This window comes from Barbus barbus, assembly GCF_936440315.1.
Source record: "Barbus barbus genome assembly, chromosome: 4".
NCBI classification, from domain to species: Eukaryota; Metazoa; Chordata; class Actinopteri; order Cypriniformes; family Cyprinidae; genus Barbus; species Barbus barbus.
Window position 1 is genome coordinate 22,474,098 of NC_136732.1, and position 24,210 is coordinate 22,498,307.

The window sequence follows — 24,210 nt, forward strand, 5'->3', positions numbered from 1 at the left end:
ACACAAGGAATTTGTCTTGGTGTTATGAGCTACCAGTACAGAAAGTACAAACATAGTGCAGACAACATATAATTAAGGTGATAAAGAACACTAATGAAGAGAATATACAATAATTAAGAATAACAATAGTAATAAAAATAAAAATATACAGAAAAGAGACTTTACCATAGACAGAACTGTGAATGTGCATGTGTCCTATGTACAGATGAAGGTTTGATGGGTTATTTACAGATGTACAGTACCGGGGTGTGTTATGTGTTGTTAAGGTGGGATACAGCCTGGGGGAAAAAACTGTTCTTGTGTCTGGCTGTTCTGGTGCTCAGTGATCTGTAGCGCCGGCCAGAGGGCAACAGTACAAAGAGAGAGTGAGCTGGGTGTGAGGGGTCCAGAGTGACTTTCTTAGCCCTTTTCCTCACTCTGGAGGTGTAAAGTTCTTGGAGGCTGGGCAGAGGGGCACCGATAATTCTCTCAGCAGTCCTAACTGTCCGTTGTAGTCTTCTGATGTCTGTTTTGGTAGCTGAACCAAACCAAACAGTTATAGAAGAACATAGGACAGACTCGATGATTGCAGAGTAGAACTGTTTCAGCAGCTCCTGAGGCAGGTTGAACTTCCTTAGCTGGCGGAGGAAATACAGCCTCTGCTGGGCCTTTTTCGCAATAGAGTCAATGTGATTGTCCCACTTCAGGTCCTGGGAGATGGTGGTTCCCAGGAATCTGAATGACTCTACTGAAGTCACAGTGCTGTTCATGATGGTGAGTGGGGGGAGAGCAGGGGGGTTTCTCCTGAAGTCCACTATCATCTCCACAGTTTTGAGCGTGTTCAGCTCCAGGTTGTTAAGACTGCACCAGACAGCCAGCTGCTCAACTTCCTGTCTGTAAGCAGACTCGTCACCGTCCTTGATGAGGCCTATGACTGTAGTGTCGTCCGCAAACTTCAGGAGCTTGACAGAGGGGTCCTTTGATGTGCAGTCATTCGTGTAGAGGGAGAAGAGCAGTGGGGAGAGAACGCAACCCTGAGGGGCGCCAGTGCTGATGGTGAGAGTCCTGGATGTGAGTTTGCCCAGCCTCACTAGCTGCTGCCTGTCTGTCAGGAAGCTGGTGATCCACTGACAGATGGAGGAGGGCACAGAGAGCTGTCTCAGTTTGTCTGAGAGAAAGTCAGGTATGATGGTATTGAAGGCCGAGCTGAAGTCCACAAATAAGATCCTTGCATAATTCCCAGGTTTGTCGAGGTGTTGCAGGATGTAATGCAGTCCCATATTGACAGCGTCATCCACAGACCTGTTTGCTCTATAGGCAAACTGAAGAGGATCCAGCAAGGGTCTAGTGATGTCCTTCAGGTAGGCCAGGACCAGTCTCTCAAGTGACTTCATGACCACAGACGTGAGTGCGACAGGTCTGTAGTCATTAAGTCCAGTGATTTTGGGCTTTTTGGGGACGGGAATGATGGTGGAGCGTTTGAAGCAGCGGGGAACTTCACACAGCTCCAGAGATCTGTTGAAGATTTGTGTAAAGATGGTGGCCAATTGGTCAGCACAGACTTTTAGACAGGCAGGTGAAATACCGTCTGGTCCTGAAGCTTTCCTAGATTTCTGTTTTCTGAAGACCCGGTACACATCCTCTACACAGACTTTAAACGCAGGTAGAATGGTGGGGGAGGGAGTAAGGGGGGTTGCAGGGGGGGAAGGTGAATGTGTGAAGTGCAGATCAGAGCGGGTGCTGGGTGTCAATCTGGCCTTTTCAAATCTGCAGTAAAACACATTGAGATCGTCAGCCAGTTGTTGATTCTCTGCAGACTGTGGGGGTGGTGACTTGTACATGGTGATGTTCCTCAGACCAGTCCATACCGACGCCGGATCGTTGGCTGAAAGTTCTTTTTTCAACTTCTCAGAGTAGTTCTTTTTAGCCACTCTGATCTCCTTTGTTAGTCTGTTCCTGGCCTGGTTATACAAGATTTTATCCCCACTTCTGTAAGCGTCCTCTTTGGCCTGACGAAGCTGTTTGAGTTTCCCAGTAAACCACGGTTTATCATTATTGAATGATAAGAATGTCCTGGTGGGGATGCATATATCCTCACAGAAACTGATATATGATGTTACAGTCTCTGTGAGTTCATCCAGATCGGTGGCAGCGGCTTCAAAAACACTCCAATCAGTGAGGTCAAAACAAGCTTTTAAATCTTGCTCTGCTTCATTAGTCCATCTCTTAACAGTTCTTAATACAGGCTTAGAAGATTTGAGTTTTTGCCTATAGGTCGGTATGAGATGAACCAAACAGTGATCAGAGAGCCCCAGAGCTGCCCGTGGGACAGAGTGATATGCATCCTTAATTATTGTGTAACAATGATCCAATATATTGCTGTCTCTGTGGGACATGTAACGTGCTGTCTGTATTTTGGCAGTTCGCGGGAGAGATTTGCTTTATTAAAATCTCCAAGAATGATTAAAAAAGAGTCCGGGTACCTTTGCTCTGTTTCAGATATTTGTTCAGCCAGCTGTTGCATCGCGATGCTCACGCACGCGTCCGGGGGCACGTACACCAGGGTTTCCGTTGTCCGGTAATTGCCGGACATTGGCCGGAAAAAAAATGAAATGTCCGACAAAATTAAATCTCTCCGGTCAAAATGGCCAAATAATCCCGCCCCACTAACACAATCTGAATTTGAGAATAAGCCTAAAATGTATAAAGCAAAAATACACCGACCTTTGGCTATGCTATAAAGGAACAGGCTCTACCGTTTGAAAGTTATTAAACAACATCGCATGCTGCATTTAAAATAAAGCGCACGCCTAAGGGGCCGCTCACATATCGCGTCTTTTGCGCGCTCAAATTCGTTATTTCAAATGGAGACGCGCGGTATGCGCGCTCATAATGGAATCGTTTTTTCCAGGCGCGTCCGCGCCGCATCGAGATAAAAACATCTCAACTTTTCAGAATGCCGCAAGCGCACCGCAGGTCATGTGACAAGAACCAACCAATCAGCTTCCTCACCTTTTCCGTTACTTTGAAACCTCAGCAGCGTTTTTGAAGTATGGTGTGCGTTTTTTACTTTTCTTAGTAAATAAATCTTGTAACAGAGTCTGCGGACACCGCTCCTCTTATCGATGCCATAAGCCTGCGACGTGATGCCCTCGCTGTCATGACAGAGCTCCGTGGCTATGGAGGATTGCATTTCTCACAGTGCGAAGTCCTCATATGTGATTTCAACGAAATGTATCCAGAGTGGACCAAGCTCGCCAAGATAGCCTGTGTAGTCCCTGAGTGTTCCTGCAGAGAGGGGGTTCTCGCTGCAGAATCGGATCAAGACGAAGCAGCGAAGTCGCCTTGCGGAGAACAAGGTTACGCGCCTTATGCGCATTGCAAGTTGTGGAGAGACTCTGGGAAGTTTTGATTTTAAGTCGGCAGCTGCACAATTCAGCACTGCAAAACAGCGTAAAAAGTAGCCTAAAATGACAGTGTTATAGGCCTAGTCATTTGTTTGTTCCAGTTAATTTGACAAGGAGTCATTTCACGGTGGCCAATTTAAATGTTACCAGTTAAATGAGACATATTGAGAGTGTATAATTAAGTTCGCTTGAGTAAAAACAATAGGCTACTATTCAGATATTTTATGTGGGGAAGGGGGATTGGTTTGTTAAACTATGAATGTGAACCCATAGTAAAAACAATTGGCGTTGATTGACGCCAATCGGACGTTCATGTTTTTTCCATCTATTTGAAAGTTAGGCTAATAAACATGTTGCATTCTATACGGCCTGATTATGTCATTTGCTTCCAGTTTTCCTCAACTTGACTAATTAAGAGGCGATATTTGACCGGCACATCACCAAAATGTCCGGAAAACGAAACCTCTGCCGGTCACTTTGACCGGCACCTTTTTTTTCTAGCGGAAACTCTGACGTACACATTCACGAGAATGAAGGAGGAAAACTCTCGGGGTGAATAGAACGGCTTACAGTTTATGAAGAAGGCCTCCAAATTAGGAGAACACATCTTCTTCAGAGTTGTTACATCTGAACACCAACCTTCATTTATGTAGAAACATAGTCCACCACCTCTCGTTTTCCCCGTTAGCTCCGTGATGCGGTCTGATCTGAACAGCTGATATCCCGGCAAATGAAGCCCCAGATAGCAATTACATTTGGCCCGGATCCGTTTTAAGCCCCTTGCCTCCGTTTCTATCTTAGAGACGTTTTCTGATTGTGAACCAGATCCGTGCCAGTTAGAGGTTTTAGCTTAAAACATTCTACTGCCATCAGTTCAGTATTTATATCATTTTACAGATCTGGCCCAGATCACTTTTTCCATAGGTAACCGAAAGACATTAGCTGTGTCTGACACTGATTTGGTCCAGATCTGCAATATGAATCTGAGCCGATACTGTTTTCACATAGGCTACACTGGTGTGGCCCGAATCTGTGATACATATCTGAGCCGACTGCATTTAAAAAAGGGCTAAAAACTGCTCTGGCCCATATCTGCAAAACGGATTTGAGCCAACACTGTTTTGACAGAGGCTACCTGATGTGGACCACATCCTAAATACTTTTCTCAAACTGTGTGATTTTCAAAACAACATGGTTACCTGTCTGCATATTTTTTTCTATCTAGAGCATGAGATAAATGCATTGTCATTAAGCTGAGCAATATTATCAGTGTTTAAAAACTATACAGCAACATTCCCTGCAAACACGTCCACTTGGGGCCCACATGGGACTCACTTGGGCTAGTTGGGCTTCGGCTGGGCATGGGCTCAGAGTGGGCTTTGTTGTTGGGCCCCACATGGGCAGTAGATGGGCTAAACTAAGTGGGCTCCAGCTGGGCTCCACTCCTAAGATATTATGTTTTCTATATAATAGAAATAGAAATAGATATTAGATATAAATATATAGTATTTATACTATTATATAATATAATATCTTATATTTCCAATTTCTGTAGCTTTTGCATTTTTAGTTTTTGTTATTTATTATTAGATATTATATATATATATATTTTAGATATGTTTTCATATATAATTATTCAAAATTTATTATGTCAGACATGGATGCTATTTTTAACAATAGCCACTGGGCTAGGTCCACTTTTTATACGAATTTTATTAGACTATTAAGCTATTTAGAAGCCATAGCAATTTAATAGTGGTCTTACTATACGACTTTCAACAGACAAGTTTGCCACAGCAGGTTTCCCCACAAAATGTTCAAACCCTAAAGTAAGAAGTGCGTACTCTGTGCAGCGCACATCCAGAAAGCTCCACCCCCACCACCGAGCGAAAGAAGTTTGCCCAGCAACAACTTTGCCGCCTTTGAGTCTGCTGTCAGTTAAGGATCCATAACGGTGTCGTGTGGACAGAAGACAGGTAAGAATCTGCCTTAATGTATAATAAACGGGATGATTTTACCGTATGATGAATGTTAACCAAAAACTTTTTTGTAAAGTATTAGTTAAGAGGCCAGGAACTAGCTTTTAGCGAATATACCGTAAACCAGTGAGGTAAGTTAGCTTCGGTAACGTAAATTAAACCTGGTTAAAGCATGGCGTTGAACAGACGAGTTTAATTTATTAAGTCAATATCATGCATATGTTGAGCTTATTTTGAGTGGTTGACTTGAATATTTTGTTTAGAAGGATTTGGTTGTGAACTTTGTTAGCAAGGCAGTCGAACAGGCATAACGTAGTTATTAGCAAGCTGTTAAAAAAAAAAAAGCTGTAAAATGCCCATTTCTCCGCTTTTACTAGCTGGTGGCATTTTAATGTTTGCACTTGTTGCATTTACAGTTAAAGCAAAAACACAGATGAAAGTCCATTTGAATGTCAGCAATGTTTTATCGGCTAGGGTGTCGTGGCACTTGTTCCCTCCAGGATTTGCATCCCCTGGCCGCGGGAGCACGCAGAGAAGCGGAGTTTAACGTTAACTGCTGCACAACGAATTCACCTCTTAAATGGAACAAATAGCGACGTGGAAGGGGTTTCCATAGTAATAAGAGACTAATTTATCTACATATATATGTTTATTTGTCTGTTACATTAAGGCGACGTGTGAATTGTTTAATGCGTCGTTTAATATTGTGGATTGATCGACATGTGTTTTCCAAATTTCCATATTGCCATGCACCTTAGCTACATAGGCCGACTGATACAGGAGTTTTCCTGCATTTTTTCGCGGCCGCCAAAGCAAAAATGTTTGTCCCGCCAAAGCCTTATTTCGGGACTCGGTGATCGGTGAATGACTGCTGGGCGAATACGAGCAGAGAGAGAGAGAGAGACCCGGTCGCGCGTGCGCGCGCACTCTCACCGTTTTCAAACAACACGAGCGCTGTCTTGCTCTCTCTCCCTCACGCATAATAATCGAAATCAATTGACACACAATAGTAAAAGGTTAGGCCTTAACAGAGAATATTGAGTTTTGTTTTTATAAAATAGCCATACCACTGTGCAATAACTCATAATGCGTGTCTTTATGTACATGACATTTAGTCAGTTAAAACACTGTTTCAAGTCTCACGAGCCTTAACACATACCACAGTAACAGCTTGGTTCATTTCGAGTCGAACATGACGAAAGTAATAATTGCGGTTCAATCAAGCGTCAGGATAATTTCAGTAACAGAAAAAAGTTCAGTAACAGCTCGTACTGATTCAAAAGTGTGTTAGAATCTCTAAAAGAACCGGCTCATAAGAGTCATTTAGGACTCGGACTACACTGGTTGAGAATAATAAACTGTATTTTATTAAATATGTTAATTTATCATCAATCCGAAATGTGTGCCATTAAGGCCAGCAACAACACACCCCATATTTGCATATTACAATTAATTTTCAAAGAAAATTGTAATACAAAAAAAAAATAAAAATACTTTTCATGGGTACTTTCATTGTGTAAAGTTTCATTTTGATAGGAGTAAAGGAAAAAAAATAGCCCCATTGGGGTGTATTGTTGCCTGGCCTTATTGGCACATATTTCGGATTGATGATAAATGAACATATTTCCTCAACTAGGATTTCTTAGGACTTTTAGTATGTTGTTCTGGGCACCTCATATAAATGATCTATGCAGAAAAAAAATTATTTTACAATTAGTCTGTCGTAAAATGCTACTTTGCCTGGACTAAAAATAAATTAAGTAATTGTGATTATGATTTTTTTTAAATTCATGGCCAAAGTATCATTACTGAAATCAAATATACATTCATTAAAGAAAAGGAAGAGAAAATATATGATATAACTGATAGAAAGTGGCAGGGACATTAGCCTACATAATTTAGAAATACATCTGAATGTATATGCCTCCAACCTTACACTGAACAAAGACCATAACCACTATTATTCTCATGTAGCCTACCCCAATTACAATTTCAACCTTACAATTACAATTTTGTTATTGGTATTTTACTTTAATTTTCTTGTAAACAAAAGTGAGTCTCCTGAGTCAGCCCTAGATAGATAGATGGATGGATAGATGAATAAATAGATATAGACCAATAGAGGGATAGAGAAATAAATGTTATACTTGTTACCAAATCTTTATTTTTGATAAACCAGACAACTTTTCCAGTCACATAATAAATAAAATTAAGTAACACAACAACTTACAACATACTTTCCATTTCTTTTTCCAGATGCTGAAAACATGATGCAAACTGTTGAGACGAAGGTATAATACTCAGATTTTCATTCCAGTCCAAACTCCATACTTTTTTAAAATTATTATTATTACTTTTATGGGGATATTTTGTGTGGAATAGTATCTGCTGATATGAAAAGTTCACTGTATATCGTAGTAATAAATATAATTTATGACAGCCATGAAATATTGTTTACTTTTGTAGGATATCAGAGACTGAATCAGACAATTTTAAGATGCGTCAGGACACTGAAACATGAGAAGCTGAGATTCCAGAAAGAGAGGCTCCAAGAAACAGGACGTCATAAATCTAGTTTGGGGCAAGCAACTCCCAACTAGCAAGCCTTTTTCACCAAACAACTTACAACACTGAGGACAAAGAAACACTTATTGATAATTCCAATTCAAGAAGGAGACTGTCAAATTTGTTGCAAGTAATCAAGACTGATGTTCACATGTAAACCTGTGATAGAAATTCATTAGCTACAGACTCTTTCGGGCGTGTCTCCCCCACATAGAAGACAAACCAACATTCCTGTCTAAAGAACATTCCTTCGTTCTCCTTAGAACTATACAAAGACTTTATTTTCCATATGCACATAAAATCATCCTAAAAGGACATTTTTATGTTGTACCCACATATCATGTTTTAATCAAATAATATGTATGTCTTTTTAATCATTATTGAATAGCTCGAGCCTTAAAGATAAATATTGCATATTTAGTATGTATGAGCTCGAAAATCCATGATGTGAATGTTTCTTCCAATCAATTCTTTGTCAAAGGCATCATAGTCTTATTATGAAATCATGTTCAAAAGGGTATACTTGGCCAAAGCTTGTAAAATTCGGACCATGTGACTGATAACAGGCTGATTTATGAGGTGAAGAACACACCCTAGCTAAGCAAGGACAATACCTAATTGGTCAATACGTGCAGATGGGACGGTCCAGAAGCTGAGTTTAAAACCTCAGGACATCCTCCATTCTAGCTCTCTGTTACATCACTCTCTATCTCTCTGACTCTCGGACCCTTGTCCCTCTCACCGCGTGCGTGCCGCTCTTTGAGCATGCTCAGGCCTCATGTGCCATAATGAGAAGGAAAACAACTTAGTCTCATTACATCATTTTATTTTACTATTTTACGTTGGTTTTCTTTTCTTTCCGTGGAGTTTCGTGTGTTAATGTTAAAGCTTCGACTGCACTTCTTCAAACGTCCAGCAAGCCAACGCCCAAGAGACATCACTTCAAAGACTACTGAACTTCCAGCGAATCAGACACTTCGGGAAACCCCCCCTGTCTGCAACGAGGACACAACCCGTTACACAGGCAAAACCAGCAAACACACCTCCAGATTCTAACAGGTTCTAATTGGTGTATTTAATATAAATTTTAGCCTCATTGAGAAACTCAAAACGAGGGTTAAATAAGTGATTGATGGTTGTTCAGGTCTATTGCTGTAAACTTGGGATTTCACGTTTCATTCTCTTAAACTCATCCTTTCCTCACTCTCTCTCTTTCTGCAACGTGTGAATGTGTGAATGCTTGTGTTCATGTGTTAGATTAGTTTATGTCTTAGGTTTATATAAATAAAATCTGATTTATATTTTAAAAGAGAAGTATCTTGTGTTTTCTGCTCACAAGTTAATGCCTTAATCTGTCGATTTCGTTACTGTGCTAGTTAATAGTGTTTTCACTATATTTGGGATTTTAATATCCAGTGCAGAGTTTGTTATACGGCTCGTTCAGTGAATCGCCGTAACACTGATTCTGTTCGAATCCCTATAAAATCATAAATGATTCCCTTTGAGCTAAATTAAACTATTTGTTTAAATTACGTATTAATATTAATATTATAATGTAATTAACCCTACATTTTTTATTGGTGGAGGTTAATATTATATGTAATAACCTTACATATTGGTGGAGAATGCGGGCAGATTAATCTAAATTGTGAGCATAAACCAAGTATTTAATATTTTTCTATTGCCGCGGATGAGAGACGAGACTTGTGTGTGTGCGCGTGCGCGTGAGTGACGTCAGCTGCGCGCGCCCCGCTTGAATGAATGAGAGACGCGTCTGAGCAGAGACTAGTGTGTGTGTGTGTGCGTCAGCTGCGCGCGCCCCTCTTGAACAACACAGAGAAGGCTGTAACTGAGCAAAAGTGCTTCTCAAACTGCAGTAAGTGAACTTAAAGTTAACATCTGAGATCGTACAATAAGGTCGAAATTGAGCGTGTTCCTCTCTTTCTGTAATGCCTTTTATTTATAGTTGAAGTGATGTCCTGCGGGTTCCAGGTCAGTCAGTAGCTATTCTCCTGAATCTCAGTCTGTTAGCAGAACGAAGCTAAACTGCAGTGATTAAACGGGAAATAAATCAGTGGATAAAGAATAGTTTTGAGCGTGTTCCTCAATCCTATTTATCAGAGCCATTATTATTCATAGTTTGATTAGCAGTGCGTGTTCCATTGTTAAATCATCTATGACTCCCTCAGTTAAACATTAGACAATAACGCTTGTCTGTTTGTGTAACTGTGTGAAGTTAATCTCGCTCAACACTGCGTGTGTCCGGGAGATTTTAATGGGAGTTTTTAAAAGCTTTATCAAGTAAAGTTTAACTTTGAACCAACAGCGAAGAAAACCTGTTGTGTTATGTGTCCAGAGAAACTGGCACGGCTTCTGATACAGTACTGCTTCCCTGCAGCAACAAGCTGCTATTTTAATAAAGTTTAACTCTGAACGAACTGAGAGTTTAAGCGCCACATCGCAGAACAACTAAAAGCGGTGTTGTTTATTTGTACAGTGTTGAAATGCGCTGACATTTCATGTAACATGCTTAACTGTACTGGCAAAGCAACGTTTGTTTTGGTTTCCACAGTTACGATCGTGACACGGAAGTCTTAACCTACTTCCGGAGCAACTTTGTACTGCGCACGCGCAACACATCGATGCTGATGTAAACAAACTCGTGTTGCTAAGCTAACGAAACGGTTGTTTACCTGGTACAAGTCTATGCTAAAGATTAGCCTCAAAGGTTAGCAGTTAGCATTAACCTCCGGTGGTTTAATACAGTGTGTGTGTTTGGAAAGCTAAAGTGGTTTAACCCTTTAAACACCTTTCAACTAATAGACTTGTTGGTCTTTCTATTTCTTATTTCTCTAATTTCTCACTTCTTACCACTTATTTGCATTTTACTAGAAAGGGAAAATACGAGTTCACAATTATTAATTGTGCCAAATTCAAAATTTAATTAAAACATTAAATTTATTTGGAATCATTCAAATTTCCCTCAGATCATTTCATATGATCAATACTTCTATTATTCTCTTCTGGGCCTAATCATTTTAGATACAAATAAGTCTTGAACTTGGAACGTTTAAGTAAACTTATTCTATCTAATTGATTTATTACCCATATTAATAGATTCTATTCAGACTTATACTCACTCATTACTTTATTGCGTTTTATTTCCTCATTCTTCCTGTTTTGGTTATACGCTTAGCCACTATTTTTATTTACTGATTTTCTCCTTTATTTAATTTCATGCTTTTGCTTATTTTATTACTTTTCATTTTACTTTGTCTCACCTGAGCTTTAATAGGAGACAGTGTTATCCCTCACTACGAGTTCAAATAAATTAAAGAGACACATCTCTTGCACCCAAAATTTTATTTTTGTTGATTAGTTGTGGAGCAACTGACAACAACTCGTAGTCGGCATAACTGCTTGCTAGTGGACACCATCCACTCGATTTACTGTCTCTTTCTCTTCTCTCCTGTTCTCTCCTGCTTTCTTTCATCTTCACTTTTCACATTTGTGGGGACCTGTAAGAACCATCAATCAATTCTAGGTGAATGAGATGCACAATCTTGTCAAAAAGGACTAATCATCTTTACGAATTTGATTGTAATCGTTCTTCCTAACCTCCCTACATTAAAAACGCAATCAAAATTTTAACATCTCATGCAACGCTGAGATCAATTTTAATAGAGAAGTTTTGAGCAACCGTTGCCTTCGCAGCCTCCCTGGTGAGCGGTCCAACTGTAAGGTGTACGTTGTCAATCCTGTCAGACTAAAAAGAGATATCAGAATTATTATTATATTCATCTGTCGAGAACAGAGATTTAATAATATTGTTTGCCTTCTTGATAACATTTAATTGAAAGAAAAATTTTTAATAAATAATTTCTCATTTGAAAAAAAAAGGGAATTGCTTATTTTAATTGAATTTGCTTTTCACCTGTTTTCTCTCTTTCCCCTCTTCCTCATTAGAGTGACGAAGTCTTCACATCTTTAGTCTACCACCTAGACACTGCGACCAACACAGTCATCACCACCACACTACATTAGTGGTTCAAAATCACTGACACAACACTTAGTTGCCTCACCTACACATAGGCTTTTACTCCACACAGATCTGTGTCAGTCTCTCTTCTCCCTTGCGTGCCAACATGCCGCAGACTGCAAACCCCTTTGCACAAGGGGAAGATGGGAACACTTGGCTGAGAGGCACGACAGACAGCCTCACCCCCAAGACCCTTGAACTGTTATTATTTCTAATAATAATCCTAAGCCTGAGAAGATTCCTGACACAAGATTCAAGCCAGAACAACAACCACGAGGAGCTAGTCAAAATCTCCAGCTCTCTAAGCTATGCCTTCACAACCCAGCTGAAACTGAGTGACAAGCACGTCACCCACCTTCAAGAGGAGCTGACACGTGTTCAACGCCGCATTGACAAGCTGGAAGTGAAAGTTCAAGATCAACACAAAGCACCCAACGAGAGGGAGCAGGAATCAACGAAACAAGTTAAGGAGCTCCAAGCAGCCCTGACAGCAGCTCAGCTCGACCAACAACATGCAAAGGCTGCCCAGAAAGACCTGGTAAACAGACTCCAGTATGCTGAACAGCTCCTAGAGAAAGCCAAGCATGACATCAGCGACAAGAATGCTGAAATCAGTGCCTTGAAAGACCACCTTGAAAGGTACATTTCTAAAATAGACAATCTGACCCAACAAATAGACGATACCAACGATCAGCTCTACATGGTCAGAAAAGAACTTAAACATGCTGATGAGCAGAAACAAGAGCCAAGGCGAGAGAAACAGCTCTCAGCCTCACCTCTGCTGAGCAGAGCAGAGTCCCACATCCAAGAACTGGTATACAGCGAAAGAAGCGAAGAGCCACAACCCAAAACCTCACCTGCCTTCGCCACAGAACTCTTTCCTGTCAACGAAAGTAAACCTCCCATCCAAGCAGACCTCGGAGCTGCACATGGGATGACCATCAAAGACCTCGACAAGCTGTCTAAAAACATCAGCAAGTTCGACCCGAACTCCACAGAGGGCCACACCATCCAGGCCCATCTTCAAGATATCGACTTCTATCTGGAAATGAGACCTCATGTGACTGACAGAGACAGGTTATACCTCCTTAGAGCCACATCCAGTTCTGAGGTACGAAACTTTCTAGATCGACAGCCCAGTCGAACGAAGTCAGACTACCAGCTACTTCGTGAAGTCCTGATTAAAGAGTTTACAGACTATGAATCTGAACATGGACTTTTGACTGCCTTAGAAACCAAACAAGGTCGACAAGAGGCTCCACAAGCTTACTACAACCGACTCCGACAAGCTTACTTCGGTGCACACAACGAACCTGACCTTGAAGAGGATGTGAACTTCAAAAGCCTCTTCCTAAGAAATCTGCACCCTGGAGTCAGCCACCATCTAGGCGTCATGGCCTGTCCAGGCTCCATGACCATCCAACAGTTGCGTGACCTAACACAGAAGGCCTACAACAAGCAGAAGATGGCCTCAAAGAAAGGTAACACAACCTCCACACTCTTGAACTCTGTCAACAAAGACTCAAGCTTTGCACTGGACGACACCCAGTTGCATCACGACACCAGAGTCCTCCATCAAGAGCACAGAGAACGTGACCCCCATGTCCACGACAGCTATCAGCCTAACCGCTGGAAAAATCCATGGGACCAGCCACGCTTCTCAAGAAACCACAACAACTGGAAACCTAACCAGACACCCAAAGGTAATCGCCTGACTCATCCAAGGGCGACTCGTGTGGGTAAGCGACAACGAAACCCACCTCAGCACCACTCAGACATGCACAGTGCTGAGTATGCACAAGAACAAGACAGCTTACCATCAGAAGACATGGAACAAGTCATGAAACAACTGAAAGAGTTCCTTCAAGATAAGCTGAACATGGATGACTACAAAATTGAGTCATGCTCGCTGTGACCAGCGACAGAACGGAAGGCCGGTGATCACATGGTACAACACCATATCAGAGATGACAAGCACCTGTTCAACAACCACCCAGAATGAACAAGTCTCTCACGGCCAACCAATGATGAAAACTGAGGTACCAGAGAACATCACCTCAGTCACCCATCACTCACTAGTAAACTGCTAAATGAACTAAAACTTCAAGAACCACATTCACGTCTGTGCAACAGCAACCACCAAAGCACAGAAGGTCAGAAAGTCTGCCACATCCAGAAGGCAGCACAAGAGGAATGCAACATAGGAGACGAAGTTTGCATCCCAGCTTCACACAGCCATGCCAAACTACCTCTGACTGTCTGCTTAAGAACTTCCTGCCTTGCTGGACTGACCCCCATTAGATCATGGACACGCCCTCATCCACGCCAAGGATGTAGAGAGCCAGTCTTCACTGACATACCAGAAAAGGGGGAAGACAACACAGACTGAAACAGATCTGACCACACCTACACTACACCACTAACACACATAACATTACCTATACCCAGAGGTAACCACATCTACTGATAACACATTCCACAAACATATTCTTCTCACAAGTAGAATATACACATTAGAGCATAACATGAAGTTACATACAACACCATGAAGAAACATGCAGCTATCCTCACCATAGGTAGAGCACCTGACACTAAGTTAGGGTACATGACTCCCTAGCTGCACAGGACATCCTAGCTCAACATAAGTTGCAAACCACTCTAGGAAAACCCACAGCAGCTTTGTTTGTTTTGTTCTTCTTTCACCTATACTTTTCCTTCCCCTCTTTCTTTAGTAGGTGAAACACCTAGACACCCTGCAAGGGTCAAAGGTCTGATATTAGGATTGACTCGTCACACCTAATATCCGCAAGCCACTCTAAACTGAATGGAAGCCAGAGAGCTCCATGCACGATAGGTCAATTCATTTTACCACAAATGATGCCACCAGAAACTAAAGGTGAACATTCTTAAGTTAAGACAACTTAGAAGGAACAAACAAATTTAATCACAAAACTTGATCGAAGAATCAAAGTATTGAACCGAATTAGAACAACAATTTCCAAATTGAACTGTTCAAATTACTAAACTACATTGACTAATTGAATATAACCGTCTGTACCTCAAATAACCTGAGGACCTGCACCAATACAGTAACTGTCATGGAGGTGTTGTCTTGTTGTTTGCTGTGTTCTTGTCTGCTTCTTCTGCCTTTGTGTTTCCAGCGCTCGACGACGTCTTCAACTAAACACCTCGCCGATCGAAAGGGGGAGATGTAGGATATCAGAGACTGAATCAGACAATTTTAAGATGCGTCAGGACACTGAAACATGAGAAGCTGAGATTCCAGAAAGAGAGGCTCCAAGAAACAGGACGTCATAAATCTAGTTTGGGGCAAGCAACTCCCAACTAGCAAGCCTTTTTCACCAAACAACTTACAACACTGAGGACAAAGAAACACTTATTGATAATTCCAATTCAAGAAGGAGACTGTCAAATTTGTTGCAAGTAATCAAGACTGATGTTCACATGTAAACCTGTGATAGAAATTCATTAGCTACAGACTCTTTCGGGCGTGTCTCCCCCACATAGAAGACAAACCAACATTCCTGTCTAAAGAACATTCCTTCGTTCTCCTTAGAACTATACAAAGACTTTATTTTCCATATGCACATAAAATCATCCTAAAAGGACATTTTTATGTTGTACCCACATATCATGTTTTAATCAAATAATATGTATGTCTTTTTAATCATTATTGAATAGCTCGAGCCTTAAAGATAAATATTGCATATTTAGTATGTATGAGCTCGAAAATCCATGATGTGAATGTTTCTTCCAATCAATTCTTTGTCAAAGGCATCATAGTCTTATTATGAAATCATGTTCAAAAGGGTATACTTGGCCAAAGCTTGTAAAATTCGGACCATGTGACTGATAACAGGCTGATTTATGAGGTGAAGAACACACCCTAGCTAAGCAAGGACAATACCTAATTGGTCAATACGTGCAGATGGGACGGTCCAGAAGCTGAGTTTAAAACCTCAGGACATCCTCCATTCTAGCTCTCTGTTACATCACTCTCTATCTCTCTGACTCTCGGACCCTTGTCCCTCTCACCGCGTGCGTGCCGCTCTTTGAGCATGCTCAGGCCTCATGTGCCATAATGAGAAGGAAAACAACTTAGTCTCATTACATCATTTTATTTTACTATTTTACGTTGGTTTTCTTTTCTTTCCGTGGAGTTTCGTGTGTTAATGTTAAAGCTTCGACTGCACTTCTTCAAACGTCCAGCAAGCCAACGCCCAAGAGACATCACTTCAAAGACTACTGAACTTCCAGCGAATCAGACACTTCGGGAAACCCCCCCTGTCTGCAACGAGGACACAACCCGTTACACAGGCAAAACCAGCAAACACACCTCCAGATTCTAACAGGTTCTAATTGGTGTATTTAATATAAATTTTAGCCTCATTGAGAAACTCAAAACGAGGGTTAAATAAGTGATTGATGGTTGTTCAGGTCTATTGCTGTAAACTTGGGATTTCACGTTTCATTCTCTTAAACTCATCCTTTCCTCACTCTCTCTCTTTCTGCAACGTGTGAATGTGTGAATGCTTGTGTTCATGTGTTAGATTAGTTTATGTCTTAGGTTTATATAAATAAAATCTGATTTATATTTTAAAAGAGAAGTATCTTGTGTTTTCTGCTCACAAGTTAATGCCTTAATCTGTCGATTTCGTTACTGTGCTAGTTAATAGTGTTTTCACTATATTTGGGATTTTAATATCCAGTGCAGAGTTTGTTATACGGCTCGTTCAGTGAATCGCCGTAACACTGATTCTGTTCGAATCCCTATAAAATCATAAATGATTCCCTTTGAGCTAAATTAAACTATTTGTTTAAATTACGTATTAATATTAATATTATAATGTAATTAACCCTACATTTTTTATTGGTGGAGGTTAATATTATATGTAATAACCTTACACTTTTTACATTAAACAAATTAAATATTACAGATATGCATGTTATATAACGTATATTTCCATTACAGGTTTAGGTCTTAAATGTCAGAAAAGGTGGTATTAAAAAGGTCTTAAAAAGTTTCACTTGTTCATATCTGCAGATACCCTGGTTATAGAAGGATGGGCCTATCTTCATTTTGAGCAAATGCAATATACGTCTGCCTGTTTTGTCATCATGTAGGCCTAGCACTGATCCAAATTTCTCATTCAACCTAATCAGTAATGCTGTTTTCCAGGTGCAGTGCGCAAATGTGCACTGACAGCAACTGCAACAGAAGCTGAAATATGGAGGCATGCTAAGGTGGTTTGCCCTTTCGGCGGACAGGAGAGGAGGGCGCCAGGAGAGACTGGCACGTCAGCAGCAGGAGCAGCAACAGCAACAGCTGCCACAGCACCCACCTAGTGATTTTGTTTAAGTGCATGTTTTTTTAGTTTTTTTGATGTTGTGTTAATAGCCTGTGTTTTTTTTTTTATCCATTAATTCTTTGTTTGTTGTTGACTGTGTTCTGTGTTAATTGTTGACTTTGTTCATGACTTTTTTGTTTGTTTTTTATAATTAAATCTATGAATTTGTGGTCATTAATTCTGTGTTTGTTAACTTTGTTCACGTTGTTTTAGTATGCGTTTTAATCATTAAAACTATTTATTTCAGCTATAGCCTATAGGCCTACGCATTGCTCCAACTGAAACTAGCCTTCATCAAGTCAAGTCAAGCTTTTTATTATAGCCAAGGCCTTATAGTGAAAATGCTTTTCTTACTTAGTATTTTTGTCTTGTTTCCAGTCCAAATATCTAAAAATTCTTAAATCAAGAAGCATTTACTAGAGAAGTAAAATGACATAAGAAATTCTGTTTTGTTTTAAGATAAAAAGAAAGTAACTTTTGCTTAAAACAAGCAAAATTATCTGCGAGTGGGGTAAGCAAAATAATCTCATTTTCCATTTGAAATAAGATTTTTTTTTGTTTTCCATTCTTATTCAATTTTTTTGCTTGGCCCACTGGCAGATAATTGTGCTTGTTTTAAGCAAAAATTACTTAAATTACTTTCTCTTTATCTTTAAAAAAAAATAATTTCTTATGTCATTTTACTTCTCTAGTAAATGCTTCTTGGTTTAAGAATTTTTAGATATTTGGACTGGAAACAAAAATACTAAGTAAGAAAAGCATTTTTTGAAGTGTGGACATTCCACAGACTGAAAAATGTAGGCCTATGCCTAGGTAGCATAGGTTACTATGATACCCTAACTGACAAAAATGCCGAAAATAAGGCAAAAGGACGATCCAGTGGTGATTTAAGCGGAATCGTAACACATCCGGCACAGCTCCGGTAGGCGGAATCGTTTCACGCACCCGTTACGCATCTGTAACGGGATGATCAGGCGGTGCTGGATCGGCGCTGGCACATATCCGCAACAACCCCTAAAAACAGACCAGAAACGGCTTCGGCCCGATCAAGAGATCTTTAACAGACATCTTGCAGACGTACGTGTGCTAGCTGGGAAACAATTATTTCAAAAACAGCGATTTTATCACCTCGTTGCTGGGGAATATAATGTAGCGATCTAGTATCTATCTTTTATTTTAGTAATAAAAATAGCTGGGAAGCACTGACAACAAGTTTGTGTGTGTGAGCGAGTGATGTGTGGTGCATCAATTAAAGCAGCGCATTAATATGGACCGGTGAGTAAACTGACCTGGAACTACCTGTCTCTTACAAAACTGTCCTGTGGTACTACATACATTTACCACACAACAAATGAGCAGAGCTAAATATGACAGGATTACCACAGCACTTTCTGTTGTACAGTATCACAAGAATTTACCATTGGATGGTGTATGTGGTTTTTGTATTGTAATTCCAACACAAGCTAAATATGACAGGATTACCACTATAGGCACTTTCTATATAGCATGAACTTACTACAGAAAATACAATGTGTTGTATTTGTATGGTTTTTGCATTGTTTTTGTGTGAAATTTCCAAAACAATGACATCTAGCTGGCAGAAATATAATGCAGGTGAGTGCAGTATGTGAAAAAGTAATGTGATATTTTTAAGGTTACTATAAGATCTGAATTAATATATGATAAAAATGCCAAGCTGTAATCAACTGCTAAAGTATTTTACAATATAAACAATTGTCTGATCTCACTTTATCAAACTTGAAAATTTGATTAAACAGCAAATTAATTCCCTAGCACAGATTCAGTACATTCTCACAAAAATGTTCGTTTTATGATTTAAATTTAATTTATGACAGATTTATGTTATATTGCAACTATACCAGCTATCATGTAATGACAACATCAATATTTCTAAGATATGAAATATAGTCCAGTATGTATTGTATATATATATAGTACACAAAATAATCAATTATTATAATTATACACATGGACATAATAACATTAATAATTATATTATGCACACTGCCATTTACCCTTGTGTTGCTTGCTGCCCGTTTCCATGGCAATGGCGACTCTCAGACTTTGGCGCACTTTTGGATTTTGAACCGTGACGTCAAGCCTTTCTCAACCGCTAACCAGACAAAATGTCGCGAAGAAAACACAGTCGAAACGGGTCTATCGAGTTCACTGCAGAGTTCACTCACGACGAAACATTCAGGAAGAATGGTATTTCTCCGAGGAAGTGATCGTCAGGTGACCCGCTGTGAGAAACCAGACTCTCAGTTGTTTTTCTGGTGAGCAGATTAAGTGCTTCTGCTGTACTTTTAGGTGCATATGTTATGCTAACCGTGTTCTATTTGTCAGTTTAATTTACCACGCGAGCACATATCACTCTATTAAGATGAGAGAGTAACAAGTATCAATATAACGAAACTTGATTTAGACCGACTGGAAATAACATACAGCTCTTCATAAGAGTTATTTGTTCATAAATTGGACACTGAAATTGCCCCAAAAGGCCCAGCTCAATAGTGTCATGTTCGTAAACTGAACTACATCAGTACATATAGCAGTTTTCATGATTTAATAGATTAATAAAACTAATCGGTGTAATACACTACCATGTGTTTTCTGTCTGAGTTAAACAAGTAAAGAGTGCTGCTGCAGAAATCTGCTTTTGTTCTGTATTGTACTGTACGTTACATGTATTTAGGAAAGAATTGTCATTCAGATTGTCTATCCTAGCTTTTAATTGTTATATTGGTTTTACATTTAAAAGGATATTAATGAGTAAAACTAAAATCTCAGCTACTAAGTTCAATCAGCTGACAGCCCTATTGTTGCCGTGTTTTTATATTACAGAGTCAGGCCTGGATAAAAACCTGCTTAAAGAGAGAGATAGATTAACTGGGAAGATAAAGCCTGGTGCTGATGTACACGGTAGACTAAATGAAGAATTGTAAACCGAAAAAGCTCAGATGAAGCTGAAACGAGTGTCAGCTCAGCCTCAGTAAATATGCTCTTTTTGCCAGTCTTTTATATATATATATATATATAAAAAACAGAAACAAAGACTGGACAGCATTTAATGCAGCAACTAATTAAACACAAGTCCACAAGAAAACAGGTGAAAAATAGTAGGCTAAATACTATAAAACCATCAATTCCAGTTTTTCAAAACACAATACCACAAAAGACAATGAATGTTTATGCTGCTTATGTATCTTTTCAAGGCCCTGTAAATGAATCAGTTCAAGAGATGCAAAGCAGAACAGAAGGACTACCGGAAGAAAACAGCGGCTCAGAGAGGAACTTGAAAACTGTAAGGGACAATTAGTGGACTGATATCTGGAGTCACATCTTTCAGGTATTTATATTTTATCTAAACAAAAACTTCTCACAAAATTAGGAATATTATAAAGCAGTTACAGTAAATGGTAAACAATATGCTCTCTAAGAAGTTTATGCAGTTGTTATAGAGCCAATATTTACCTGATCTTAAAAATGACTTTGATCTGTCAGTACAGCCAGATTGATCATGTTAAATAACCAGTTCATTTAGATGTTACCACATAAAGTTCTCCAGTGAAGTGCAGACATGATGCATGTGTTGTAAATGGCAGCTTTATTGATTGCACTCTGTATCATTTTAAACATAGTCTAAAGTCTCTAGTATAATATATGTTTTTATAGAAAATTTCAAAGCACTTTATTTCTCTAAATTGAGATAAAAAATAATTAGTTCAAATGTTGTTTCAGAGATTCCTGGATTCTCAATGAGCTGAGAAGGCTAAGGACAGAGGTACGACCTCAAACTGAAAGTGAGGTAAATAGAAAATTGTATTTAGAAAAAAATCTTAAGTATCAATCTTCAAATTTGATTGACCTGTTGGTGGTCCAAGACATTTCACTGTTTGTATTACTCTGTGTTCACAATAGTCCAGATTATGTATGTGGTGCACAGTAGAAGCAGGTTGGTGAATGGATTGATCTGAATTGAGAAGCATATTTTTTGAAAGCCCTCAATGCTCCTATTTAGTGAGTAGGGAGCAGAAAAAGAAAACCTAGAGTGGAGTATATGTGTTTCTCACATTCTAAACACACTCATCCACATCAGGGATTTCTTTGATGCATGCAAATATACCAGATTTACAGTAATTATCTTTGGAACTATTGGTGGAAATTAAATTATTGGTGCAATAACAATGTTTGAGTTTTCCTTCTTATGGCCAATAATATATCATCGGCTGATATGTCATGCATCTCTACTCACTATTAATTACATTTTTAATGTACTGTTGTAAAAGAGAAATATCGCTCTAACACACACATTGGTAGTTTTCAAACCAACCGAAAGGACCGCTTGTCATTTATTTATTAATGTATATTATTCATGTCCATTTTTTTTTATTTTGCAGAAAAAAAGAGATGTGCTTTCCCTATTCTCAGCCTCAGACATCACGCCCAAGGACTGTTGGCTAAACGTCTGATACATATGGCACACAAAAGTGGAAACACTTCAGGAGTTTCGAAGTCGTCATCGGATTGGTTGAATTATACAGGATTTCTGGGAGACGTGTGTGTCGCATTCTGTAACATTCCACCTGGAAACAAAGATGCCGTGACGCCGAACTCCTCACGAAAGGATCAACTAACCGCTGGATTTTTAAAAGTATGTGAAATATTTAAAGTTCCTGGCATAGAATCTTTAAAATACATCCCAAGAGTTTTACACATTTCCACGCCCCGAAACTTGACGTTGAACAAAATGAACTGTGGTTGTTTGAGATGTCGGTCAAGAGGCCTCATGGGACACAAGATCCCTGAGAGAGGCTGCTCACAACAAATTATCAAATGAGCGAAAGCTTAATTGTGAGATGTTAATGTTTGAATACTGTGAATTTGCATTTTCATGCTGTTTAATTGTGCCTTATATTGTTTTATTGTGTCATATACCCTAGTTTGTAGTGTACACAGATGATGTTGTTACACATGCTGAATAAATGTTGAAATTTAATATGGCAGATGTAGTATGGTGTGTCCCATTTTTGTATTTTTAAGATTATGACTACTTTAAGTATGCTAGTAATACCACAGGTCTATGACAGAACAACTATGGTTTTCTTGCAGGAATATCGTAGCAAATTAAGTGTTACCATAAAAAACCCTGCAAAATTATTACAGGAATACCACAAAAATATAACAAAAGGACCACAGGACTATTACAGGAAAGCCAGGTATTACTGCAGAAATATGACAGTAGTACCACAGGAATATCATAGATATATTACATACAGTACAACAAAATTGCTGTGGTAAAGCGTCCATAAAACAACACAATACCACATAATTACCACACAATTTTTGTGTAGTACTTTTATGTAATATGTTTACCAATTTTTGTAAGGGGTGCGGTTAAACGAATTTAATCAACACCTGCCAGCCAATCAGAATCGAGTATTCAGACAGACCATGCATGGAATAAAAATGCATTATCCTAGGTCTTACACTATGAGTTGTTTTCATTCATCCAGAGCATAATTTATCTTTTCCAGGAAAAGCCCTATTTCCACACTCCAGCATGTCCTTGGGAATGTCCCACTGCCCCCACACATAGTTCCTGTTAAATGGACTCAAACAGGAATGTCATGTTGGCACTTACAGATAGGCCTAATGCTCTGCTGTATTTATATCAGAGGTGGAAAGAGTACAAGTACAAGTAAAAGTACCATTACATTAATTAAATTTGATTTACGTACAACTGTAAAAACAGTTTAGATATAACCCTAATTCAACACAGCTGATCTAGCTAATCACTTATTTGTGAGTACTGGCACTTCTGACATGTTGCCGGTACTCAGAGTAAAATCGTCAGGGTCTGGGTGATTAGGCTATATCAAGCCAAGTCAAGACTGCTTTATTGTCAATTCTTCCACATGTACAGCACATACATACAGAGAATTGAAATTGCGTTACTCTCAGACCCTTGGTGCATACAGTTAACATTAAACACGTTCAGATACAGATACATACAGTTTAAACATATGTACATACAACTATACAGATATACAAATGAGGACATTGTAGGAACATATGATCCCATATATGATTAGAAATGATATAGAAACTATGTAAATCACACTACCCAGGCGGGATCACCTCTCATCTCGACCAATCACGTGAATGAACGCAAGCAGAGTCGGTCTTGTGTGCTGCGCGGAGTAGTAGAATAATAATTAATTATTGATTACTAATTTGAATCTGTAATTTATAACGAAAATCATATCTGAAAATGAAACGAAACAGGCTTTTGCAGTTACATCATTTTAAACCGTAAACTCCTGGAAAGTCCAAGGATCCAGTGAACGAATTCAAACAGTAAGATCAAAACAGGCTAATGGCGATTTTATTAGCGATTACGGAGAGAATAGTAACTTATGTCCAGATGTCAGTAAAATTATTGTTTTCAACGTGTATTTGGCTTAAAAGCAAGAGTGTTAAATGAACGGTGGTCAGAGACATAGATATATAGAATGTCATTATATATATATCTATGGTCAGAGATGTAGCGATTCTGAATGGATCCGTATATTAAAGGCAGGCGATTTAATGGTCTTTGGCGTCTCCCTGTGGTCCTGTTTGGTATTGCAGCTTGACTTGTGCTAATTTTGATCGATTGTGGCACTATACATACATTGTGAATTATTAAAAAAGTACTTATGTATTTAATATAAATAAATAAATAAATGGGGGGGGGGGGGGGGTTTCGGGTGAGTACCGGTGTTCTGTCGATTTCTGCTACCCTGTCAGTGTCACGAATCCCACAAGAGGTCGCCTCTCCATCATATTGGCTCTCACACCACACAGAT

At 39.3% G+C, this 24,210-nt stretch overlaps 1 protein-coding gene and 1 long non-coding RNA gene across 2 annotated transcripts in view; both read left to right on the top strand.

Moving 5' to 3' along the window:
* LOC306869044 (vascular cell adhesion protein 1-like) overlaps positions 1-24,210 on the top strand; it is a 709,597-nt gene that overhangs the window by 532,426 nt on the left and 152,961 nt on the right. The window lies entirely within an intron of this gene.
* On the top strand, positions 19,461-22,364 carry LOC306869073. The gene is made up of 4 exons (XR_013784146.1): positions 19,461-19,635; positions 20,575-20,708; positions 21,101-21,167; positions 21,760-22,364. It is a non-coding gene; the product is annotated as an uncharacterized lncRNA (long non-coding RNA).